The sequence below is a fragment of the Equus przewalskii genome, chromosome 5 (genome assembly GCF_037783145.1).
Source record: "Equus przewalskii isolate Varuska chromosome 5, EquPr2, whole genome shotgun sequence".
Classification (NCBI taxonomy): Eukaryota; Metazoa; Chordata; class Mammalia; order Perissodactyla; family Equidae; genus Equus; species Equus przewalskii.
In genome coordinates this window covers 24,361,465-24,387,928 of record NC_091835.1, presented here as the reverse complement: position 1 = coordinate 24,387,928, position 26,464 = coordinate 24,361,465, and the positions used below count along the sequence as shown (strand labels likewise).

Genomic DNA, 26,464 nt, shown 5'->3' with positions numbered 1-26,464 from the left:
GGGGGCTGCCAACAATCCTTGGCCTCCCTCATAGCTGCGTTGGGTCAGTCTCCGCCTCCATCTTCGCCGGCCTTCTTCCCTCTGGGTCTCCTCTGAGTCTCTTCATCCAAACCTCCCTCTCCTTCCTCTTTTAAGGAGACCAGTCATTGGATTTAGGGCCAACCTTATTCCAGTATGACCTCATCTTAACTTATTTACATCCGTAAAGACCCTATTTCCAAATAAAGCCACACTCCCAGGTACCAGGGGTTAGGACTTCAACAAGCCCTTTGGAGGGGGTCACAATTCAACCCGCTACAGGAAGGACTGAATGAAGGAACAGACAAATGGCCCCAGCCCAGGAAGGAATCTATGAGCACTCCACCTCCCTCGACTTTGCCAAGGCCCACGGTGGTGAGTGCTTCCTGCGCTCAGAAAGGTGAGCGAGAGAGACCAGGTGGTGGTCAGTGGTGCCCGCGGAGGGAGCCTGAGCAGTCCAGTCTCCACACCTGTGATCCCCAAAATGGAAGCAAATCCTCAGTCACTAATCATAACCATATCCCAAACACACACGCCAAGCCACAGCTGTGGGGACACACACGTGGGGCTGGATGGGCACGTGTGCTTGAGGATGTGGTGTGTGCACATGGGGGTGCATGGGAAGGTTGTGTGTGGGTGTGTGTGTGATGTGGTGTGGGGGGGCTGTGAGATGTGTGGTGTGTTGGGTGTGTGTGTGCGTGGGGTGTGTGTGTGGTGTGCGTGTGCAGGCATGACAGCTGAAGCCCTGCTTCATTCTGCTCACCTGGAGAGACTCTGTAGGCAGTGGACTTGACGTGCTTCACAAGACAGGAAGTGTTTTTAAGGAGCCAGGAAAGTTCCATTTCTCACAGTTCTGGGGGTCAAAAGTGCAAGATGGAGGTGCCGTCAGGGTTGGTTTCTGGTGAGGCCTCTCCTCCTGGCTCGTAGACGGCCACCTCCTCGCTGTGTCCTCAGGTGGCCTTTCCTCTGTGTGCACAAAGAGAGAGATCTCTGGAATCTCTTCCTCTTCTTATAAGGACCCCAGTCCTATCAGATGAGGGCCCCACCGTTATGACCTCATTTAACCTTAATTACCCCCCTGGAGGCCCCATCTCCAAATACAGCCGTATTGGGGGCTAGGCTTCAACATAGGAATTTTGGGGGGCACAATTCAGTCCATAACAAGAGGTAATTTGAGGAAATAGATCTCAAATGTCCACATTTCTATTTAAAAGGACACATCACTGAGGAGAAAGGATACCTAAGCATTACGGAAGGAATACGGAATATGGCACACCCTACCCCAGGAGCCTGAGGTGTGAGGCAGGGGGTGTGATTGGCCTTTGAGGGGCTCCGGGAACCGCTGGTGAGGCCGTGGAAGTGTGACTCCTCCATCCTCCCCCACAGAGAACACTCGGAGCTTCCTGGCTCCCTGGTGGGGACTGGAGTGCTTCCGTGAGGGGTGTGAAAAGTGACTGTCTGAGTGGAACCACGCCACCTGGTCTCCCTCACAGGATCCCTGGTGGCCTTGGTACCATGTGCCAAGGGAGCTGAGGGAGCAGTTCCCAGGAGGTCACACACAGACTCACAGAAACTCACGAAGCCCAGAGCTGAGGGGACTCGGAGCAAGGAATGGTGACCAGGGAACCTAAGGCCGCCTGTCCCGAGATGATCACCCCATCCCCAGCAGATGCACTAAGGCAGTCAGCATGAGGAAAGGTCAGAGGAGGCTCCATCAGGCAGTCACACCAGGTACAAGCTGGCCACCCATTCTCCATGCTCTCCTCAAACACTCCCCGGGTGCCAGCTCCGTGTCAGCCTCCAGATCCTCCAGGCTTCACACCACCCTAGAACAAGCAAAGTCAAGAGGACGCCCAGGAAGCCGCCTGAGGAGGGCCACTTCCCCTCAGAGGTACAACGACAACAAACGGAGTCCTTCCCTGAGTGGCCCTCCCTGAGACGGAGCCGGGCCCACAGAAGGACGCTCGGGGTGGCCCAGGCCCAGGCTCTGCGTCTTGGGGGCATCACAGCCTTGCAGAGCCTCAATTTCCTCACCCGTGGGGCAGTGTTGGCACTCCTCTCAGGAAAGGTGGACCACACGGTATTCTGCTTGTGAAATGAGTTTGCCAGCCGTCTAAATCAGACTAGAAAAGGCCATGATTCCCGCCCCCCCGCAGTGCTGCCCTTTGCATTTGAAGCGGCGTTCCTGAAGCAGCCAAGCACCAGAGGGCGTCCCACAGCTCCTGAACCTCTGCTCCCCGGGGGCTGGGCTGTGCAGCTCTGCTTGCTCCGGGGCCTCTGCTCAGAGGAGGTGCTGATGGCCCCATTCCCTGTACACGGAGCAGGCTTATTTGCTGCTGGGACTTCCCGGCCACTTAGAGTGAAAATAATTGCATCCACATGGCATTAGTTTATAGCAAATTTCACTGAGTGTTCTCCTCTTAACTCAGCGACTGAACCACCGCCCACCAGGTTCCCCTTCTTCAGTTACTGCTTTTCCTGTTCCCTGAGCACAGTTTGGATTCCATCAGATGGTGTCAGGTACAGTGCAAGAGGACTTCAGTGCTGAGTAAGGGTTAAAGAAGAGGGTCTGCCATGAACTGGCTATGGAAACTCCATCAACCGCTTTACCCCTCTGGGCCTCAGTGTCCCCCATCAGTAAACTAGGGATGATAATTCTGCTAACTACTTCACAGGACAATTATGAAATCCAAATCTAAAATCCAACTGATAAAATGCAAATGGCTACTGAAACAAGTGATCTGGAATCATTTCATCAATCTGCTTCTGGCATGATAGAACAGGTTGTATCAGACCTAAAACTCTCTGCCGAAAATAACAAGAAAAGCTGGATAAAACATGGAGATCCCAAGGAGAAGGAGACTGACTGAGGTGAATCTGACATAAGTGCTGCTCCTGCCCTCCAGATATTTGAAAATTCCTAAGCAGCATGGATTCAAGAAGATTAGAAGCCAAGCAGAAAGTGGCCACTATGAGTGAGAGAAGTTAAGCAGTTTCATCAATCTCACAGGGATGGGGAAAGAACGAAAACTGGAGTTCAAGACTACCAAGTCAGCCAAAACCTGAGGACCTTAAGGGACAAGGGAAATGAACAGAAGTGAAGCCCAACACTCTGAGTCACTTATCTCCCCACAGTGATTGCTGACCTGCCAATGGTGGCCCAGAGGCTGACGGGCCCTGGAGAAAACAAAAGTCAAGAGTCTGGAAAGCCAAGCAGAGCTCTGGGTGTTCTCACTATGCTATGGAGTAATTAGAGCTCAGGGGGCACCAAGGAGCACCATCTGTGAACAACGATGACCCAGAAATAGACGTGGCCTCACCAAGGCTGGAAATCATCTCCAGGCAGCTCACTACCTGTTTGAATTAGATTGATCTGCCCCTAATCTAACAGCCTGTCATAAAAAAGTAAACTCTCTTTAGAGGAAAATAACACAACTTAGAGCCACAATAAGTTCTGATTACAATGCCCAACATTCTACCAAAAATTACCAGACACACGGCCAGCCCTGTGGCCGAGTGGTTAAGTTTGCTCACTCTGCTTTGGCGGCCCAGAGTTTCACTGGTTCAGATCCTGGGCACAGACCTAGCACTGCTCATCAGGCCATGCTGGGGTGGCATCCCACATAGCAGAACCAGAAGGACCTACAACTAGAATATACAACTACGTACTGGGGGGCTTTGAGGAGAAGAAGAAAAAAAAAAGAAGATTGGTAACAGATGTTAGCTCAGGTGCCAATCTTTAAAAAAAAACAAAACTAATAATTATGAACAAAAACAAAAAAAAAATTACCAGACACACTGGACACAAGACCAAGAGAAAAAAAATCACAAGAGAATAATATTGTGGAAAAAATTCAAAAGTCCATTAACAGTAGAATGAATAAATAAAATGTAATATATTCACATAATGGATTGCTACATAGCAATTTTTTAAAAAATACTGCTACACAAAACAGCATGGATGAATCTCAGACATAATGTTCGGTAAACAACTCAGATGCAAAAGAGTATAGACCATGGGATCCATTTATAGGAAATTCAAAAATAAACAAAACTAAAACATGCTGATAGAGGTCAAAAAAATTGGTTATCTTTGAGGGAAACATCAAATGCAAGGTGTATTAGGAAGACTTTGGGGTGCTTGGAACTTAAAACATCCTGATATGGGTGATAATTATTTGGATATGGAGATAGATATAGATAGATTTAGATGTGTGTGTGTATAACAATTCATCAGGCTAAATGAACACTTGGGATTTGTACCATTTACCATATATAAACTATACCTCATTGAAAAATAGAAAAGAGAGAATTAATCTTTCAAAATAAGTAAATAAAAAGAACTCAACATATGACTGTAAAAGCAGATTATATATAGCTGAAGAGAGAATTAGAGAACTGGAAGATAAGTCAGTAGAAAATTAAATACAGAAATAAATACAGAAAATTGTTTTAAGAGAAATTTGGGATAAGGAACATTTAACATGTGAACAAAGAAAAAATAACAAAGTGGTAGGTAGATTTAAGCCCAAATATATCAGCAATTATAATAAATGTAAATTTACTAAACATATCAAGTAAAAGACAAATTATCAAATTGAATAAAAACACAAGGTTTAACTCTACGACCTTTACAAGAGTCATACCTTAAATAAAAGGATACAGAGAATGTGAAAGTAAAAAGATTTTTTTAAGCACTTTTTAAAAGGTTGGCACCTGTGCTAACAACTGTTGCCAATCTTTTTTTCTTCTTCTTCTTCTCTCCAAAGCCCCCAGTACATAGTTGTATATTCTAGTTGTGAGTGCCTCTGCTTGTGCTATTCAATCTTTTTTTTCCTTCTAGTAAAAGGAGTTTTTAAATTATTTTATTGAGGTCAAATTGTCTTATAACATTGTGTAAATTTCAGGTGTACATTATTACGTTTCAGTTTGTGTATAGACTGCATCGTGTTCACCACCAATAGTCTACTTTTCATCCATCACCATACATATGTGCCCTTTTACCCCTTTCACCCTCCCCAACCCCCTTCCCCTCTGGTAACCACCAATCTGTTCTCCTTATCTATGTGCTTGTTTATTTATTTTCCACATATGAGTGAAATCCTATGGTATTTGCCGTTCTCTGTCAGACTTATTTCACTTGGCATAATACCCTCAGTGTCCATCCATGTTGTCACAAATGGCACAATTTTGTCTTTTTTCATGGTTAAGTAGTATTCCATTATATATATATATATATATATATATATATATATATATATATATACATGCCACATCTTCTTTATCATTCATCTGTCTATGGGCACTTGGGTTGCTTCTACAATCTTAGCTATTGTGAATAATGCTGCAATGAACACAGGGATGCATAAATCTTTTTGAATTATTGATTTCATGTTCTTTGGATAAATGCCCAATAGCGGAAAAGCTAGATCATATGGTATTTATATTTTTAATTTTTTTGAGAAATCTCCATACTGTTTTCCATAGTGGCTGCACAAATTTGCATTCCCACCAGCAGTGTATGAGGATTGCCCTTTCTCCACATCTTCTCCAACACTTGTTATTTCTTGTCTTGTTAATTATAGTCATTCTGATAGGTGTGAGGTGATATCTCCTTGTAGTTTTGATTTTCATTTCCCTAATAATTAGTGATGTTGAACATCATTTCATGTGTTTGTTGGCCATCTGTATATCTTCTTTGGAAAAATGTCTGTTCATATCCTGTGCCAATTTTTTGATCAGGTTGTTCATTTTGTTGTTGTTGTTGAGCTGTATGAGTTCTTTATATATTTTTTGAAATTAACCGCTTGTCAGATATATCATTTGCAAATATTTCCTCCCAGTTGGTGGGTTGTCTTTTCATTTTGTTGACGGTTTCCTTTGTCAAGAAGAAGCTTTTTAGTCTCATATAGTCTCATTTGTTTATTCTTTCTTTTGTTTCCCTTGCCTGAGTAGACAACATATTCCAAAAGATACTGCTAAGACTGATGTCAAAAACCATGCTGCCTATATTTTCTTCTAGGACTTTTATGATTTCAGGTCTTACATTCAAGTCCTTAATTCATTTTGAGTTAATTTTTCTTAAGATAATGTTCTACTTTCATTCATTTGCATGTGGCTGTCCAGTTTTCCCAACACCATTTATTCAAGAGACTTTCCTTTCTCCATTGTATGTTCTCGGCTTCTTTGTTGGAGATTAGTTGTCCATAGAGGTGTGGGTTTATTTCTGGGCTTTCAACTCTGTTCCATTGATCTGTGCATCTGTTAAAAGGTTTTTTTTTAAGATATACTATGCAAACACCAACCAAACAAAAGCTATTGAAGTTATGCTAATATCAAATTAAACTCAAAAGCCAGAAGCATTAATAAAGATATTTCATAATAATAAAAGGGTCAATCCAAGGAAAACATGACAATTCCAAATTTACATGCACCTAAGAATACGGGTTTAAAATATATGAGGCAAATATTTATACAAATAGAGGGAAAAAACAGATGAATCCACAATCAAATATCTATCTAAAATGGACAGAATAAGTAGACAAAAACATATATAAGAATATAATAAATGGAAAATATATATATACTAAATATATAGTAAATATATAGAAGATTTGAGCAACATGTTGAAATCTCAACAATTTCAAAGAGTTAAAAACACACAGGTTATATTCTCTGTTTTCTGACTACAGTGGAATTAAGCTACAATTGGGGGAAAATTCAAAATTCCAAGTACTCTTCTAAATAATCTATGAGCCAAAAAGAAATAATAACATAAATTAGAAATATTTTGAAATGATTAAAATACAACATATCAAAACTTATGAAATTAAAGCTAAAGCCACACTCAGAGGAAAATTTTATAAGTTTAAATGCACATAAAAGAAGAAAAGCTGAAAGTCAATTATCAAAGTCTCCATTTCAAGAAATTTAAAAATAACAGCAAACTAAACCCAAAAAAGGAAGAAACAAAGCTTAAAGGCTCATCTAGAAGAGATTTGTGAATATAGCTTCTGTCTAACAGGGTAAACCCCAATGAGATTCACATTTGACCCACAAAGTTTTTGACAGAGTTATATGAGCAAAAATGCTGCCAGCTTAAACTCAAAGGGATAGAGATAATAGTAAATGAAAAGAGCCAGTTTGACCCCAAAAATTCCACTGGCAAGAATAAGGCTGTGAAAACTACTCCACTGCAAACACGTACTACTTTTCACAAAAAAGGAAGGATAACTCAGAGGGTGGAACCAAGAGGCCAGAAGGCAGAGCCAAGCACTATAAAAAATCATTTCCAGGCCTTGAGACCTAATCAAGGATCTTTCAGCATTTGCCCAGCCGGATGTCAGAATTGCTATGGACCCTTGCTTTGAGCCTCCCATTTCCGCCTGTTTTAGAGGAATACCTATCATAGTTATCCCATGTCTGTCCCACCAGTGAACATTAGGTATAGGGAACAGATACTTATTTGTTTAGTACCATAGGGCTAAAGATGGAGAGGAGATATACTCAACGAGCTGAACTTAAGGAATTGTATTTGAAGAGCCTCATCGTGGAGCAGCAAATTTGGAGGAGTCTGAACCATGCATGAGAGGAAGAGGATAAGGTGAATGTAGCTGGGGGTGGGGAGGAGGTTGAGAAGGATTGGGGGTTTTTTTAATGGAAGAGAGCTGAGCCTCCAGTCAAGAGTTGGGAGAGTTTACTCTGCCTCTCAAGGAGGAACTGAACAGCCACAGGGCAGTCGGTGTGGATACAGGAAAGGGTGAACGATGGGGCCCGACCTCAACCCAGAACTCCAAAATGGTACTTCCAACTAACCTATTCACGTTTTCACAGAGACGTCTCAAAGGGACCTCAGATGCAACATTTCCAAGGCCACGCCTCATCTCGTAGCTTCCACCTCAGTCAGTAACCACTCTATCCACTTGCATGAGGTAGGAATTTAGGCACGGTCCTTGATACTTTTTTCTCCCTCACCACTCATGATCTGATCAGTCACTAAGATCACAAGATCTTACTTCCTAAACAATTCTAAGATCGGCCCACTTCTCTCCATCCCCCTCCACCACACATCCAACCACCTCCACCGTCCAAGCTGCCACTATCAAAGCTGGCCTCAGGAAGTAGTTGAATCGTTGGCCTCCCCTGGCCATCAAGCCTGGCCCCCTCAGCCAGTACGCTCCTTTCAAACTGCAAGTCCCATTGTGACTTCCCCTGCTTAAACCGTTAAGTGGCTTCTCGAAGCTCTTGGGATGAAGATCCAAGTGCCCTCCTCGCCCAGCGGATGCTCCGTGGTCTCCACCTGCCGGCCTCTCCAGCCCACTCACTCTTCTCTCCCTCCAGCCTCGCTGGCCTGCCTCCTCTCAACCGCCATGGGTTTCTGGGTGTCCTTCTCCCACAGGCCTCTATACAAGCTCCTCTCTTCTTAGACCTGCGCCGTCTCCTAGTAAACTCACCCCAAGCATCAGATTTCAGCTAAGCCCAGTTTCCCATGGGGAGCCCTTTCACCTTCCACTTTACCTCATGCCTCATTGAACAACGCTCCTCTCCTCAGCATCCCTTTTTAAGCCCCAGGAGAGCAGGAGCCCCACTCCTAGCACACGGCCAGGTATACACAGACACTCAACAAATATTTGTTGAGAGAGCGAATGAACCTCATTTAGCCCTTGGAATAATCCTAAGTGGTGGGAGGTGTCGTTGGTCTCCCTCTACACACGGAGAGACACAGGCCAGAGAAGTGAAGTGAAGGAATGGGAGGCTCAGTTCACGTGTGACTAATGGAAGGGAAAGAAAGTATTGGGAAAGTACGTCTTATTTAGAAAATTATGATACAAAGAACAAGTAGAGAAATAAAATGCTGTGATTGGAGGTTCCTTCCTCTTAAATTCCTTTCCTCCTGCATGTTCTCTTTCTTCTCCTCACTTTTCTCCTCCTTCCCTGCCTTCAGTAGCTGAGCTGTCTCCCTTTGAATACTTCCCAAGGAAGCAGCCCGAACAGTCATTCCCACAGATTTGAAAATTCCCTGCAATAAAAATGTCAAGGATGAAATAAGACAATGCATTTTCTCAGCCCTATGTCAGGCCAAATTACACATTAAGGGGCCAACACCCAAACAATAAAACTCAGGATGAAAGCCACCTTGAGCTTTTGGAACCCTGGAAGAAGTCTGGATTAAACGGGGTGGATGATGGAGCTAAAGGTGTCATTCTCCACGGTTTTCCATACATGGGCACCAATCTGCTGGGCCCCTCCTCGGGCTACTCCCCTCCCCACCCCTTGCTCCCCTGCCAGAGTCGATACAAACCCTGGACAGGCTCTGATGAACTCTTGTGAGGTTGAGAAACTGTCCTTTCTCGCCAGATGTAAAAGCCTGCTTTGGGCCTGCTCTGAGTTCCTCCAACAGAGGACAGAAGCCCTCAGGGCCAAATGTCCCTGGGGTTCTAGAAGCCGTCCTTTTCCTAGCTCTGCATGGGGTACAACGTACCTCTGAACTGAATGGAGGATTGTGATCACATACTCCCCAGCCCGGCCAGGCCAACAGCACGGCCACCCCCTGGGAGCCTGGGAGGTGCTGAGTCAGTCCCGGCACTGATGGAGCCTATGTGTCCAGACAGCTCACACCCAGGGTAAGCGAGCAGGGCCCTTCTCATCACTGGGCAACACCCACTCTGCTTTGCATTGATGGCTCTTTGTTTTTTAACTTTCTTATTTAGGTGACGGGACTCAAAGACTCCTCTCCTCAAACTACCTGAAAATCTTCCTTCTGTCCAAACACCAGCCTACACTTTGTTATTCCATCAATGACCAACACTTTCTTTCCTGGACTTGTATGACGCTGGAAGACAGCACAGAGGTCTTCGAGAGGGCTTGAACACTTGGAGCCAGCTCTGGGTCTGTGAAACTCCGCAGGAGCACTGCATCCTCTCTGGGCCTGCCCAGGACAACCGCAGGGCCCAGCCCGAGAGGACGAGTGCAAGCCCTTCCCAGAAACCTCCATCCCCAAGACACCCTATGACAGCCAGTGTCAGAGCGGGAAGACATGTAAAGTCAATTTAGATTTTAAGGGGCTTGGGGGAAAATGTTAATTATTTCCAGAGTCAAACCAGACATGGGCGATGACCCTATGATGTGCTGATCCCCAAGATTTCATTCTGTTCCACTGCTCATGAAACTGGATTCAAACCCACACACAAACTCCCCCTGATCAGGTCTCCAGGTAAATCCAACTTCCCCACTCCTCTGAGCCTTCCCTAGCCATGATTTTCTCCACCACAGACAAGAAAGAGGAATGCCAAAGATGCTCAGAGTCATTCACCAGACACTGTCCATCCCTCCCCTTGATTTGCAAGTGAGGAAAACAGAACCCAGAGCATAGACGACCTGCCCAAGGCTAGAGGCCCAGTTGGCACCACACCCAGGGCCCCTGAAGCCCTCCAGGTAGGTTCTCTGTCCACAGGAAGACTTGCTGTAGGGAGAGTACAATCTTCTCCTTCAACATGAAGACCCTACAGGACTCAAACACCATAACCAGCCCCCAGCAGACTTCTGCTTCTATCCTGGCTCTGTGAACCTATTGTTTCTGGTTGGTTTTCATTCCGTTTTATATGAAGATTAAGATAATGCTTGAAACATAAGGTCCTTTTAAGTATCAGCGACAAAGTAACATGGGGTTTAAGACTTCCCCTAAGATGGCTGATGAGTTACGATACAGACTTAGTCCAAAGGAAATCGGAATACACACACCCAATCAAAGATGCATTAGAGGAGGCCAAGTGGAGAGTCAGGACTTTCACCACTACTCAGTGGTAATGAGGTGACCACCCTGCTATCTCATACCCCCACAGTTTCAGAGGAGGAGTAATGAGGCATCCTCTCCATCCCACAGGGTGTCAAAAGAGGCTGAGAAAGGACCTGGACTTCCAACCCTTCTCCCAGTGATGAGGTGTCACAGGTTGCCTGCTAAAACATTTAAATAAAATCCTGAACACCCAAAATATCTAGGATACAACTGAAAATTGCTCACCATACCAAGAAACAGGGAAATCTCAACTTGAATGAGAAAAGACGGTCAACAGACAGCAACACCAAGATCACACACGCACACACACACACACATATACACACTGAAATTATCTGATAAGGGTTTCAAAGCAGCCATCATAACAATGTTTAAACAAGGAATCACAAACATACTTGAAATAAATGAAAAAATAGAAAGCATCAACAAAGAAATAAAAGATATGAAGAAGAAACTAATGGAAATTTTAGAACTGACAAATATAATAACCAAAAACTCATTTTTAATTAATTGGATGGCTCCACAGCACAATAAAGAAGGCAAAAGAAAGAACCACTGAAGTAAGAGAACAATCGAAATTACCAGTCTGAACAACAAAGAAAAAACATCCTGGGGAAAAAAAATCAACAGAGCCTCAGTGATCTGTCCAACTATAACAAAGATGCAACATTCTTGTCAGAGTCCTGGAAAGAGGAGAGAAAGAAGGAGGGACTGGAAAAGTACTGTAAGAGATAATGCCTGAAAATTTCCCAAATTTGACACATACAAAAAACCCCACAAACTTACAAATTCAAGAAGTTAAGTAAATACCAAACAGGATAAACCCAAAGAAATCCACACCAAGATACATCATCAGGAAACTTCTCAAACTAAACAAACTAAAAATCTGGAAAACAACAAGAGAGAAACAATGCCTTACCTATATGAGAAAAACAATTTGAATGACGTGATTTCTCATCAGAAGCTATGAAGACCAGAAGGGAATGGCATAATATTTGTCAGGTGCTGATAGAAAGAACTGTCAGTGAAAATATCCTTCAAAAATGAAGGGGAAATCAAGACATTCTCAGTGAAGGAAAACTAAGAGAATTTATCACCAGCCCACCTGCCCTGCAGTAATGGCTAAAGGAAGCTCTTGAAATGGAAAGAAAACAGAAAAGAAGACCCTGGAACAGCAGGAAGGAAAACATAACAACAGAAAAAGTAAAAATATGGGTAAATGCAATAAGTCAGCCTTTAGGAAAATATTTTGCTAAACATTCATGTTTTTTCAGGCCTTAGCAAAAGTTACTATCATCAGATGCAAGGATGGTGGGCACCTGGGAAATCACTGATACTTTTTAGATTTTTCTTAAAAGCTAATTTAGAAGACTTTCACTCAGATTTCATAAATAAAAATGTCTATCTGATTACTTTGTTTGCTTTTCAAAATATTCACCATCTTTATTTATAAGTCAGATTCCCCACAGAGGGCATTACATAGTCATAAAGACTTTAATTTTATTCCCAAGTTTATTCCAAATAGAATCGACAGATTTAGCAAATAAAAATACAGGATGTCCAGTTAAATTTAAATATTACACAGGACATAGTTATACTAAAAATTATTCATTGTTTACCTGAAATTCAAATTTAACCATGTTTCCTGTATTTGGTCTGGCAACCCTATAGGATTTAAATCGTCAGAATCTATAGAACAGGGGCTCCTCTTGAGCAGGAAAACAACTCTTCTGGAATCTCATCCTCTCTCGACAAGAACCTGCTGAGGGACCTGCCCACCTCAGTACCATCAGCCTTGAACAATGAATAAAGTTCTTCTTCAGAAACGTTCTATTTCCATAGATTAGGACATACTGGCTCTTCTAAAGCTTTAATTCATAAGGGTAAAATTATCTGGTCCTAGGAACCTTAGAGAAGAAATGAAAGGCTTTAAAGCTACTGTGAGGCAGAGACCAGCTGGGGTGTGCGTATAAGACAGACCCCCTGAGCACATCCCCCGACCTGGCCATTGATCTACACATGTTCACTGAGCACCTATTCCAACCTCTGGAGGTATGAGGACCACAAACCTGTACTTAGGCCCTTACAACAAATGCTTGGGGTGGGATCACAGGCCTCAGGGAGCACAGGGGACACCACTCAACTGGGAAGGAAGGGAAGGCTTCCTGGCAGAAGTGGCATCTGAAAGGGGTGGGGGTGAACCCTGAGAGGGCTTCTGGTACAGCTTGTGGGAAGGAGCCCAGCATGTGGTGAGGGGGAAATAAGTGGCTCCATGTAACAGGGGTCGGGTGGGGGGGGGGGGCCACTGAGGAGCCCAAATCCCAGAGGAGGCTGGAGATGATGGTGAGGGCAGCAGGACCACCTGAGGGGTCTTCACAGGCAGGTGGGAGGTGGGACTGCATTCAGAAAAGCCCATTCTAGCTGTGGGTAGAGGATGGAGCGCAACAGAGCAGGAGGCAGGACGCGAGCTAGGATGCTGTCCCAGCTGGCGCTGGAGCACCCGGAGGTCGGCACCAGAAGGACAGAAGGAAGAAGGGTGGGCAGGAGGTGATGCAAGGGATCAAGGAGCCCCCACGCACCCACCCAGCTGCAAGTCCCTTGAGCAGATTGTTTCCTTCCACAGTGTTCTCTGAGGCCCTGCTGTGTGACAGGCATGGGCTGGGGGACCCCGTGTTGCCACAGCAATGGATCAGGGATGTGGGAGCAAGCTGGACTTGGCAATTCTCTACCGTGTAGCTGTTCAAAGTCTGTCTGTCCCCAAGTCGCCGCCTTGGCCCATTATGTGCGCGTTAAATGCGGTTTTATCCCACACACCTAGGATTCCATTTGGGTTTTACAAGCCGTGAAACTCGAGCTCTGCAGAGTCCTGGGCCCCGCAGTGCTCTAGAGCCGCCCTCAGGCCCACAGCTCACCACAGCGTGGCTCCCGCCCCTTCTGAAACAGTATGGATATCCCATTTGGGATTTCAAAACTGTAAAGGCACATTTTCCAAACCCTCTCCCAGGGCTGCTGGACATGAAGCCAGACGTCCCAGATAGGAGAGGTAGGGGGAGAAAGAGGCTGGGGGACCACTAGTCCCCAGTCACCCCAGGCCAGGCGGCCTGCACGCCAGCCTCTCTCCAAGGGGCTCTCTGGGGCTATTTCAATCCACAAAATGAATTCACTTTTGTTGAAACGCATCCTTCATTCACTCACCCGACCAGCACTTACGAAGCACCTACTGCAAGCCAGGCCCTGCAGGAGGGGCCAAGGATCCCTAGCAAACGGAGTGAGCTGCCTCTTCAAAACAAAGGGCACTGGCTTCCCTGGGAAACACCAGCGGCTATTCTTGTTTCCCCAAAGAACAGCCTCCTCTTTGGCCTGAAAGGTACCGTGAGGTTCAGGCGCAAGCAGACAGGGCGCAGTGTGGGAGCCGTGCTCCTCCCAGAGTCTCCGGAGGACAACCCTTGCCTGGCCTTTTCCAGCTTCTAGAGCCTGCTCGCATTCTTTGGGGCAGGGTCACATCACCCCAACCTCTGCTTCTGTCCTCGCATCTCCCTCTCTGACTCTGATCCTCTGCCTCTCTTACAAGGACATAATCCAGGATCATCTCTCCATCCCAAGATCCTTCACTTCCTCACACCTGCAAAGTCCTTTCTGCCATGCAACATAACAGATTCATGGGTTCAGGGATATTTGGGGGAGCCAGTATTCTGGCTACCACACAACATAGAAGAAATAATTTTTAAATGAGAACTTGAGCATAAACAATAATTGGCAAATTACATGAAAATATGAAGCCAAGACAAACTGTATTCTGTCACCTGGATGGTAGCCACGAGAAGCCATCCCAAGCTTGCCTCACAGCCCCACGAAAACTTGAAGAACCTGGTCATTGAGAACATAAGAGGACTTCTGTGTGGACCATAATTTCTCCTATTGCTTTTCTTTGCAAGGCTGCCAGACCTCCTTCGTGTTTGTTGAGGCTGCCAGGGGCCCCCAAGAGCACATGTTGAAAAATCCTAGCCTGCAGGATGAAATACATGCTTGTGTCAATTTCATGATCTCTCATGCTCCAAACCTGCTACAGCTCCAGCCTCCTCTACTCCACACTCCTGCACGTACCCTACACCCAAGCCATTCTGAGTCTGCAGAAATCTCAAAACTGCATGCTCTCAGAAACCCCCTTCTCACTTCCTGGAACAGCAGCCCCTTCCTGGTCCCCCTGAACACACCACCATGCTTCAAGACTCTGGCCAGGCCACACCTCTGAGCCACACGTGATAGATTGTCACTGAGCCCCTCAACCTTGTGTGCACCTCAGGGGTCTTTGTTGGCCACCTGAAGGTGTCAGGGTGTGGCCAGCATCAAGTGCGGTACGAAGAGGCCCAAGAAGGGAGCAGGGGCAAAAAGAGCCAGAGGGGAGCTGCGGGTGGAGGATGCAGTGAGCAGCCAGATGGGTGGTCTGCTCGCCGACCCGTGAGAACTGCACTAGGCGACATGATCTGTCTTTCCTTGGCTAAAGAGGACAGGAGACAGGCAGATGGATGCAGACACGGGGAACTTGGAAAACACCCTCCCAAACCAGAACGCCTACCAGGGGCTGCAGTCAGAGCTTGAGAAATAGGTGCAGTGGAAATTTGTGGGGTTTTACTCACAGGTACTTTGAGGTTTGTACTATTCTCTGTCTTCTAACTATGCTGAAGGCACGGGATTGCGGGCTTTCATTTTGCTTCTTGTTGACCTGAACAGGTGCTGTGTTTAAACAGTTCTATTGAGAGATAACGGACGTACACCCATAATTGCACATATCTAAAGTGTACAAACTGATCCACCTGACACACGTGCACATCCATGACGCCGTCACCACACTCAATATAGGGAACACATCCACGACCCCTGGAAGTCTCGTGCCCCCTTGGAACTCCTCTGTCCTACCCCTCTCCACCACCCCATGCCAGGCAACCAATGGCTGTCTGTTACTGTAGTTTGAATTTTCTAAAATGTCATATAAATGGAATCATACAACATGTGGCCTTTTGCGTCTGGCGTCTCTCAGTTAGCATGTTTTAAGGGTTCATCCATGTAGTTGCGTGTACCCCTAGATCCTTCCTTTTTAATGCTGGGTAGTATTCCATTACATGGTGTGTCACAATTTGTTTATCTCCTCCCCTGTTGATAGACATTGGGAAGTTTCCGGTTTGGGGCTATTATAAATAAATTGCTACGAATATTTATATACAAGTCCTGATATGAACAAAGGCTTTCGTTTCTTTGGAGTAAATACCTAGGAATGGAATAAGTGGTGCTGGGTGTATGTCTAACTTTAAGAAACTGCCACACTGGTTTCAAGCGCGAACACTGTTTCACATGCCCACAGCGGTGGACGACTCTTGAGTGTCTGCCGGTCTGCCAGGGGTGTGCTGGAATTCTCCTCGTGGTTTTCACCTGCATTTCCCTGATCACTCTGAAGCAGAGCGCTTCTCCTGTGTCTACCGGCCACTTGGATTTCCTCTTTCATGAAATTCCTGTTCACATCTTCTCTAGTTGGTTATCAGTCTTCTTTCTTATTGGTCTGTAGAAGTTATTTATTCTAGATACAAGTCCTTTTTCTCATTTCACATGTCTTCTCCCACTTCAAGATTTGTCTTTCATTCCCACTTTATAGTGTCTTGATGAACAGGAGCTCTTCATCTTAACGTAGACAAATTTATCAGTCTTGTTTTGTGACTTGTGAATTTCGTCTTTTTTAAGACCCTGAGATCATTTAGATTTCCCTATTTATCTTCCAAAAATCTTATCTTTTTGCCTTTTTTGTGTAGATCAATAACGCACCTGGAGTTGAGTGTCTAGTACGGTGAGGAATAAAGATCCATTTTCTTGTGTACGTGCATGCATACGGATACCCAACTGTCCCAGCGCTATTTGCTCAGCAGCCCACTCGCCCATTATTCTGCAGTGTCCGTTGTATCACAAATCAAGCACGAGCACACACGCATTGATCTATTTCTGGGTTCTTCACCCTGGTCCATTGGTCTTATTGGTCCATTTGTCTATCCCTGTATATAACTCCATTCTCTCTCTCTCCTGTAGCTTTATAATAAGTCTTGATATCAGGAAGAGCAAGACCTCTCTCTCAGCATCTGTTTCTTCTTCAAGAGTCTTTGGACTATCTTTGTCCCTTTACATTACCACATAGTTATCAGAATTGTCTTTCAAGTTCAAAAAAGAAATCAGCATTTTAAATAGAATCACATTAAACCTGTAGATCAATGTGGAGAAATGCGACGTTTTTACATCTCTTTATTTGGGTCTGTGAGGTTTCACAAAGACATCCTGCATGTCTTTTGTTATACATCTTTTGTTATACCTCTTCCCGTGTCCTGGGTTTTTATGTCATTGTAAATGGCACCTTTTTAAATCCTTAATTTCTAATTTTCTGGGTTTGATGCACAGAATGCAATTGATTTTATAGTTGATTATGTATTCAACAACTTTATATACTTTCCTATTAATTCTAATAATTAATCAGTATATACTTTTGGACTTTCTATATTTATATTGTCAAATAACAAGGCTTGTTTTCACCTTTCTAATTCTTATACCATTTATTTATTTTGATTAATTGCCTTCGTGCACCCAACTCAAAAGCAAAGCTTTGAACTTCTCACCATGAGTTATAACGCTTGCTGTGGGCTTTGAGGAGTCACCTGTGTCAGAACAAAGACATCCCCTCCCATACCTAGTGGCCAAAGCTTTTTTATTAAAAAGTTTTTCTGCATCTATTAACATGCTCATAAAATTTTATCCCTTAATCTGTAAATATAGTGAATTCTATCATTTATTCTATAATGTAAACATTGTTTTCTTGTTGTTAGTGCTGTTGAGTGGATTCTCACTCCCGGCGACCCTGTGGCCAGCACAGCAGGACCCTGCTTGGTCTTCTTGCGCCATCCTCTCACCCTCTGGTGCTCTATCAGGCAAAGCTCCACTGCTATTCATACGGTTTTCCTGGCCATTTTTTCAGAAGTGGGTGGCCAGGTCCTTCTTCCTAGTCTATCTAATCTGCAAGCTCCGCTGAAACCTGTCCACCGTGGGTGACCCTGCTGGTATTTGAAGTCCCAGTGGCATAGCTTTCAGCATCACAGCAACACACAGCCACCACAGTGTGACAACCAACAGACAGGTGGTGTGGCTGCCTGACTGGAAACAAACTCGGGCCATGGCAGTGAGAGCACCAAATCTTAACCACTCAACCACCACGTAAACATTGTTAGGGAAGGCTAATACAAACACACACACCACACACACACCCCAAAGTGTGTACTAGCTCAAAAAATTAAGTTTATCACCTGTGTAACAGCCCAAGATGGAGGTTCCTGTTTGACAAGAAGCTCTTCTTCATATGCCCATTCTTGCACTTTGTAACTCCACCATTCCCAAGGAGCCTGGCGTCATCCACATCCAGAAGGCAGAAGGCGAAAGAGACATGTGCTCTGCTTAAAAGCCTTAGCCTGGAGGCAGCATTCCACCGGTGAGAAGCGGTTGCTTGGTCACAGCTAGGTGCTTCCCAGTGACCACTCCATACTATGAAAGAGAAGCACAGATTTTGATGGAGAGCCAGACGATGCTGATATAAACCCCAGGGGGTCTTAATGCATTATATTTTACACACTGCTAAATCCAGTTTTCTGAATTTTCTTCAGGATTTTGCATCTATGCCTAAGCGAGATATTTCTTTCCTCTTGGACTGTCTTTGCTGGGTTTTGCCATCAAGGTTATGCTAACTTCAGAAAGTGAGTTTAGTTGTACCAGTTGTACATATATTGCCTCTCAGCGCTAACTCCACTTTTCATCGCCCTGCTTCTGATACTGGGGTCATATCTGCCTTGGCAGCTGGCGCAACATCAGGCTCTGTGGGTAGAGGGAGCTAGAGAGACAACGGAGGAGGAAGTTTCTCTTCCTGGTTCCGGTGTGCTTTCCTTCCTCCTTGTTCCTACACCCAGTGGCACTCGCCTCCCAGTGAGTTTCAGGGCACTTGAGATGGCTTCCTGGTGGAAAGTTTGGTGGCACCTCAGCAAGCAGCTTCCTGCGAGTTCTGCAGGCGCCCCAGCCAGTATCTGGAGAGTTCAACAGCACCCCCACAGAGGGCTTCTCAGCCACTCACCATCAAGCCCAGCCATGCCCCAGGAAGCTTCTCAGTGAGTTTGACAGCACCTCCCTTCCCCATGGGCAGCTTCAGGAGAACTGTGTAGGCAGCCAGTGTGTGTGGAGGGGTCCAAAGGGGAGGGGTTTCCGGCCTTCCCCAAGATCGCAGTTCTTGCCCATCAGGCCTTGGCCCGACAAACATGGACCATCTACAGTCCAGAACCACCTGGTAAACAACACCATCTCCAACAAGGTCTCCATCCGGCCTTAGGGAGGGCCCCCTCCCTTCCCAATTTGTTCCGACCTTGGGTACTCTCTTTCAGGGTATTCTTTACAATCCTCTTTTATCTCCACATAGCAGTTAAACCCCCAGAAATAGTAATTCTTCACATCAAACCTCTCTTACTCAAACTATTGTGTGGCTACTGTCTACTGGACTGGACCCTGACTGATACAGAAGTGGTACTGGGAATGATCAGAGGAGACAGCCTTGCAAAGAAGGGATTTTGGAATTGACCTGTCAGGCTACTAAGCCCGAACAGTGTTGAGCTCGATGCTGGTGGGAAACGGGATGGTAATCCGTGGCATCTGCTGGCATCAGGATTAATTAAGCTATCACCACCTTTGGTTGATTGTGATGAAGTGCTGCCTGAAGCCAGTTGCCTCGGAGCCCCAGTGGCTGCTGGCCTTGTTTTTTATGGTAGTAATGATGACTACAGGGACTACGGTGTGGGGTAGTCCCCTGAGTGCACCCAAGTGCTTACAGAGAAAATGACAAGTCATGGTGAGAACCAGAGAACGTCCAGGACAGGCCTAAAGGACACTCTTTTTCTTACAGCCACAGGCTGATACTCCCAAAAAAATCAAACAGAAAAATTAACTGTACTGATGGTGAACAACAGTTGAATTCACTGGGCACTGACTGTGAAAGGACAGGATCATGCAACTTTGAGTGAGGACCCACATGAAACTTGATCAGATGAAACTGATCATCTGAGACCCCCAAGGCATATGAGAGCCTCCCTTGCCTGTAGTAGTTTGCCCCACCGTGTCTAAATCTTCCTTTGCTTGAAAACCCTGTGATAACGTTGCCAAGGGTAGATGCCTCAAAAGGGGACACCCGTTCTCAAGACCCACCACAACCACCCTCTGTTGCCATCAGACACAGAACTAGGGACAAATCACAGCATGCTCCAGAGGGAGAGGCATACACTGTGCCCCAGGAAGAATAGTTTACACACCTAGAAGATGAGCAAGACTTTTCATATACCAATAGAAACTGGGAAACACGTGGAAGGGGATTCTAAGCGTTAGACCAAGGAGGGTGGAATATAACACTAGATCAGACCTAATTATTGACGATGAAGTTACTAGAGAGTCCAGATTTAAAGGACTCACTTGACCCGCTGGAGGGGGCTCTAAACAGCACATCTGATTGTCTGACTCAAACTTCAATTCAAAAATGGCCTACATTTTACAAGGTTGCAATGCCAGAGCTTCCCTGGCATGGAGCAGGGAATCCAAAGGTGTGGGGAGAAAGGAACGTTGGACTGGACTGGTCCTGTGTGACCTGCACACCTATCTCCCAAATACATCCTTCAAGAAGGCCCAGAAGACACTGCTTTCACTAAGGCATTAAGAAACACGTTAGTTAAGAGGAGCACTCATACCCTTGGAAAGCTTCAGAACTGCTCTCCTGGACACACAGGTGTGATGATGGGGATGCTGTCGCTGAGATGGGCATGCTCATCCCCCTGCTGGGTGCCGCTGAATGATGGGATTCTGGGGGAGTACAGGCCAAATGGCCAGACTCGGCCACCAATGGCAAGAGAGGTGCATCTGCCAGGAAGGACAGCAGGTATGTACAGGTAATCAAAATACCTTGGTCCACAGGGATCTGACAGTAGTTAACTGAGCACAATGCCACTGGAAAAACAAGAGTAACAACTGACCTACAAAACAAAAAAGCAAAAAAATCCCCTTAGATCTAGTCACAACTGTAGATAGTGACAGCCTCTCACGCAGTTCCCAGGCCTAGAGCCCTTGGTTGGCGGAGAGACTGGGTCCTCTGGTGGGAGAACCCTGCCACAGTGCCCCAAGTACACTACGTGAATCCTCCGCCAAGGCTTCCCAAGTCCGTTCTCCCTCACTCAGCTGTGACTTCCTTGCCAGCTGGCATGATGTTAAGTAGAGGGCGCTGGAGGGTCACGGGGACAAGGAAGCAGTTTCTCTTCACAGCTCCATTCTGCTTTCCTTCTTCTCACTCTCTTGGCATCTGGCTGTAGGTGAGACACCCGGTGGAGCTCACTCAAGCAAGTTTCAGCGGCACCCAGCAGGGGGCTTCCTGGTCGCGTTCTGCAGGTATCCTAGCTGACTTCTGAGAGAGTTCCCCAGAGGCAGCTTCCGAGCATTCCCAGGGAGTCAAGCCTGCTCCAGCCAGCTTCCCACCAAGTTCAAACACACCCCCTGCAAGCAGCTTCCCAGGGAATTTGTTTGGCACTCCAGCAGGTTTCCAGTGGTTTTCTGCCCACCAGCCTGAGCCCGCCAGCCCAGGGCCACCCAGTGACCTTCTCCACCCTAGCGTAGACTGCCAACACAACAGAACCTTTGGGTTATTTGCTGACAGTGAGCATGGCTATAAGAGACACAGGTCTGGAAATCCTGAGAATTTCTATACACTCTCATCTTGCAGAGCCATGGTTCCTAGAACATTTGTGAATGCTCACTGAGAAGGGACACATCCCCTCACCTCGCCGCAGTCCCCTCACTTACTACTACACCTAGTGTTCTGTACAAATTATGGCTCCTATATGGCCCCTGTAGGTCTTATGATGAATGACACCTGCCTACCAGGTTCTGGACTTAAGGGGACACAGCTCCTGGGCATGTCTTGGGAAAAAGCTTCCCCTCAGCAGTGCTGGGGAATGTGGGACAACCCCTGGATACAGGGATCAAACTCATGCTGCTGTGAGATGCACTGGGGGTTGTCACACCAATCACGTCATCCTCAGGGTGACCTCTGGGCCCAAAAATAATCCTGACATCCAGCCACAGGATAAAGCCCATAAACCCTGTCAGTCATTGCCAGGAGGTCTTGGGCAGCAATACAAATCAGGCCAAAAGTGGACTGACAGTTCTTCTGTCATCTTCTGCCACCCCCTCCCCACCCACCCATATAATGCTGGAGCTCAATTCTGTTCTCAACCCACCCCACACAGTAAACAGAAACCCCCAGATTAAAGGTGGCTCACACAGTAAGGCCTTTATTTCCACACCCAGCAGAATAACGGGAGGCAGGCAGTTCCCATGGAAGCAGGACTTGGAAGTCAGACAAATCCATTAAGAGTCATATTACAACAACAATGTCCCCGAAAAAAGGTAAACCATCCCTGGAAGCCACAAAAAGACCCCACCTGAGGTCCTCCTAGCCAAAGCTGGTCACACCCATGTCCTAACTGGTCAAGAAGCGAATAAGGCCCACCAATGGGCTCAACTGCTCATGAGTTCCTCCAGGGCCTCAAAAGAGCACCTTGGGATGGCCTCTGAGTCCCTCCTGGCTGGGAGAGCAGTGAGGCACCTTCTGCCACAGGCACTGACAGTGAGACAATTGGCGAGGGCCCTGGGCAGGTTACAAAGTGCAGTGTGAAACTCCCAAAAGCTTCCCACACACCAGCACTCATTAGGAACATCCCCGTGTGGGTGTGTGACATATGCAAGTTCAGCTTCCAGCTGATGGCATCCTCACAGAGGCGACTCTAAGAGCTTCTCTCTGGTGTCCATCCTGTCACGTTGAAGCAGGAGAGAGCACATTCCCTGCGCACTTAAGGCTTTTCTCCAGAGTGAGCGGATGCTGAATGAGGCCAGGCCCTGGGCTGAAGGTTTTCTCACATGGCTGTACTCAAAAGGCCTTTCTCCATGGTGAATTCTCCGGGACTGATAAGGAAGCCACTTTGGCATAAGGCCTTCCCCCATCCGCATTCATGACATTGTCCTCGAGGGTGCATCTGCCAGGTGTGAATGAGGTTGGACCTGCAGCTCAGTGCTTTCTCCCGCTGGTCATACTTAAAAGGCTTTTAATGCAGCACAAGCTCCAAGTTTCAGCAGAAGGTTTTCCCACATTGGCTGCATTCCCAACACCTTCCGGGGTTGTGAACTTTCCAATGCCAAATCAGAGCAGGCCTTTGGCTGAAAGCTTCATTCCCTGCCTTCAAGAGGACTTTCTCTAGTGCAGACTTTCTGATGCCTCATGAGCTTAGAGAGAGGCCAAAGCGGCTCCGATATTTACTGCACTCACGAGACCTTTCCTCTGTGACCCTTCTGGGGCCAAACAAGCACGTATCCTCGCTGAGTGCTTTCCCACACCGGCTGTGCCCATAAGGCTTTTCTCCAGCGCGCACCCTCCGGTGCAGGAGACCGGAGCTGGACTGATGAATTTCCCCCATTCACGGCCCTCAGACCTCCCTCCAGGGTGGCTGCTGCGCTCCCTCACGTTTGCTGCACCTCCCCACCGTGAGCAGCCCGGAGCCATCCTCCTGCACACAAAGGGCTTCTCTGGCAGGCGGACTCCCCTTCTGTAGGGGTCTCTCGGCCGCGCTGCTTCCGAGCTGGTTTAGCTGAAGCCGAAGCCTCTCCCACACGCCTCCTCACTGTAGTATCCGCCGCGGGGCCCCCGGGACTCCCCAAAAGCTACCCGTCTCTCCAGCCTGGGCCACTCCCCGCACAGAGCAGGCCTTGACGGACAGACCTGCCCGGGGCGTCCCGACCTGACTCTCGCACACACACACCCTGCCCGGGAGGCGCCTCCGCCCCGGAGCCACAGCGCCAGGCCTCCAGCGTCGCATCCCCGCGCAGCGGGCTCCGAGCCTTATCAAGGAGCCGCTCCTCCTGGGAGAAGCACACGGCCACATCCTCAGATGCCACGCGGTCCAGCTGCCTTGGGAGTCCCAGCCGGGAACCCTCTGGGACGACCGGCTGAGGCCTCCGAGGAGTCTAACGGGAGCGACTTCACAACAGACGACGCGACGAAGAGGGCGACTCCGGAAGTCCCGCCCCCACGTAGTCCACACGCGCAGGGACACTTCTCTTCCGGGTCTTCATTGGCCCGGCCCCGCTGTGACGTAAGCGGAATGGGCGCTGGGAAATGGCGTTCCCCCGCGGGGCGTGGCTTCGCCTCCTCTCTGTGGAGACGCGCGAGGATGCCGGCGGCGAGTGCCCAAATGCCGCTTCCCGCGGGCCGGTGGCCGCGCTGGTCGCTGTCCCAGCGCTTCCTTAAGTTAGGTGAATGCTGTTTTCCTAGGAATTTGTCCATTTCCTCTGAATTTTCACATTTACTATCATGAAGTTGTTTATAATATCCTCTTATCCTTGGGTGTCTACGTGATCTGTAAAATGGCCCTTTTTAATTTTCAACAGTGATTTGTATGCCCTTTTTGTCTTGTTAGTTTCTGGAGGTGTACCAGTTTTGTTTCTTTAGATAGAAGCAACTTTTGGTTTTGCTGCTGCCCTCTTGTGTGTGTAATTTTTTTAATGAATTTCTGCTCTTCATTATTTTCCCCCTTCTTCTCTGTGTTCATTTGCTGTTACTTTCTGACCTCTTATTTTCAGCCTTTCTTTTTTTAGGCATTCTCTCTTGACCTCTCCCTATGGAAAATGAGGATTATTTTGCTTTCAGGTATACACGCTTCCCGTCCACCCTCTGCCCAACCTCCATCCCGCTAATAGCGTTTTACGGTTAATATTCAGTATTGATGCTATTAGGACTGTGTAAATACTGATCACAGCTGAGTCATCTAGAATTACCGTGATCACTTTTTCTTTCTTGCCCAATCTCTTGTTTTCCTTGGAGTTCGTCTCTTGGTTTCCCAGGTACTTGTCCATAATTCAATCCCAACTCCTATCTAACTAGGTTCAGAGGCAAGTAGTCTAATTAAGACAGCTCCTCTGGAGACTCCTCACATCTCAAGTAGACCGGGTGCCTTCTCTGCCGGTGCACAGCTGCCATCCTGGAAGCTTTCTCTATGCTCCTGGGGAGTCACCTTGCTCCTCTTTGTGTTGGATCCCTCATTTCTTGTATACCATGTTTTCTTCTTTCTTGGTTTACTCCCTCATTAAATTAGGTAAATTTCTATTTTCCTAAGGAGGAGTACCTCCTCAAGTAGTTTCCTAAGAAAGGGTGTGTGGAATTTTTAAAGAAACTACAAGTCTTTAGCTTGACTTTTAATCTAGCTGGATATAATTTTCCTTCAGAATGCTGAAAGCAGAAGTCCCCATTCCTCTATTGTCCACTGGGGGCATTTGAGAATTCCAAAGCTGTTCTGATGCCTGATACTTTGGGTCTGTCCTGTGTATTCTCTCCACAGTTGTAGAATCGTTTCTCCTGTGTCCTGAATTTCCACAGCGATGGTCGTGGCAAGGGTCTTTCTTCCTCCATTGTTAGTACTAGGTTGGCCCTTGTAATTTGGAAACTCACAGCCTTCCTTCACAGAATCTTCTTGAATTATTATTGGAATTCACTCTAAGGCGTGTGACCATTTCTTTGGCCACGTTCAGTATTGGTATCTTTAGGTTTTACTTTTTAGGCTGGTGAGATTCCCCAAGAAGTGGGAGTTTCTGCTTTATTTCCTGCCTTGGGGATACGAGCCTGATGACCAAGCTGAGCACTTTACATTCCGAAGGCTGAGTATGGCACATGTCCTTCCAGTCTTCCACTGGGCTGGTGCAGGCACAACTGCCCAACTATGTGGAGAGTCGTACCTGCTTCTTCACCAGGCTTTTGGCCAGTCCTCCTGCTTTCACCCTTTTTCACCACCACTTCTAGGGGTACCTGGAGCTGCCAATTGCAGATTTGCAATAAAATCAGATTCTCACGTGTTCTCCTTTCTTTCTTACAATGTCGTTTTCTTGGGTGTTTCTACGTCGGTTACAATTCATCTGTTTTCTTGAGAGGTTCCAAATTTTGTTGCTCTTCATAGTCATCCTAGTGGATTTATGCTTTTTAAAAAGTAAAAATTTCCTCTCGGTGCTGGCCCAGTGGCGAGTGGTTAACATTGCGTGCTCCACTTCAATGGCCGGAGGGTTCACAGGTTCAGATCCCAGGTGTGGACCTACACAAGCCATGCTGTGGCAGCATCCCACATACAAAATAGAGGAATATTGGCATAGATGTTAGCTCAGCAACAATCTTCCTCAAGCAAAAAAAGGAGGAAGATTGGCAACAGATGTTAGCTCAGGGCCAATCTTCCTCACCAAAAAAAAGTATAAATTCCCTTTCATTTTAATAGAATTTCAGGAAAGAGCTACAGTAAAGGGACACATCTAGCTATATGGAAGGCTGGGAATTCAAGTGTCCAGCTAAAACTGTGGGTTCTATTATCACAGTTGGAGACAATGGAGAGTGAAGGAAAACCAGTGATCTCTGCCACACAAATCCAGCTGGTTTTGAGGTAGAAAGTGAGATGTGATGTGAAAACAGCTCTTCTGAGTTGCGGCCTAGGCATTTCACAGGATGACAACCCTGCTCACACA

The 26,464-nt window shown here is 46.6% G+C and overlaps 1 long non-coding RNA gene across 1 annotated transcript in view; it reads right to left on the bottom strand.

Annotated features, from left to right (window-relative positions):
• LOC139083300 (uncharacterized) overlaps positions 1-18,379 on the bottom strand; it is a 32,392-nt gene extending 14,013 nt beyond the window's left edge. The window contains exons 1-2 of the long non-coding RNA XR_011539916.1: positions 18,145-18,379; positions 782-984 (exon numbers count right to left, since the gene is read on the bottom strand). This is a non-coding gene — a long non-coding RNA (uncharacterized lncRNA). The remainder of the gene's footprint in view (positions 1-781; positions 985-18,144) is intronic.
• Positions 18,380-26,464: the final 8,085 nt, after the last annotated feature.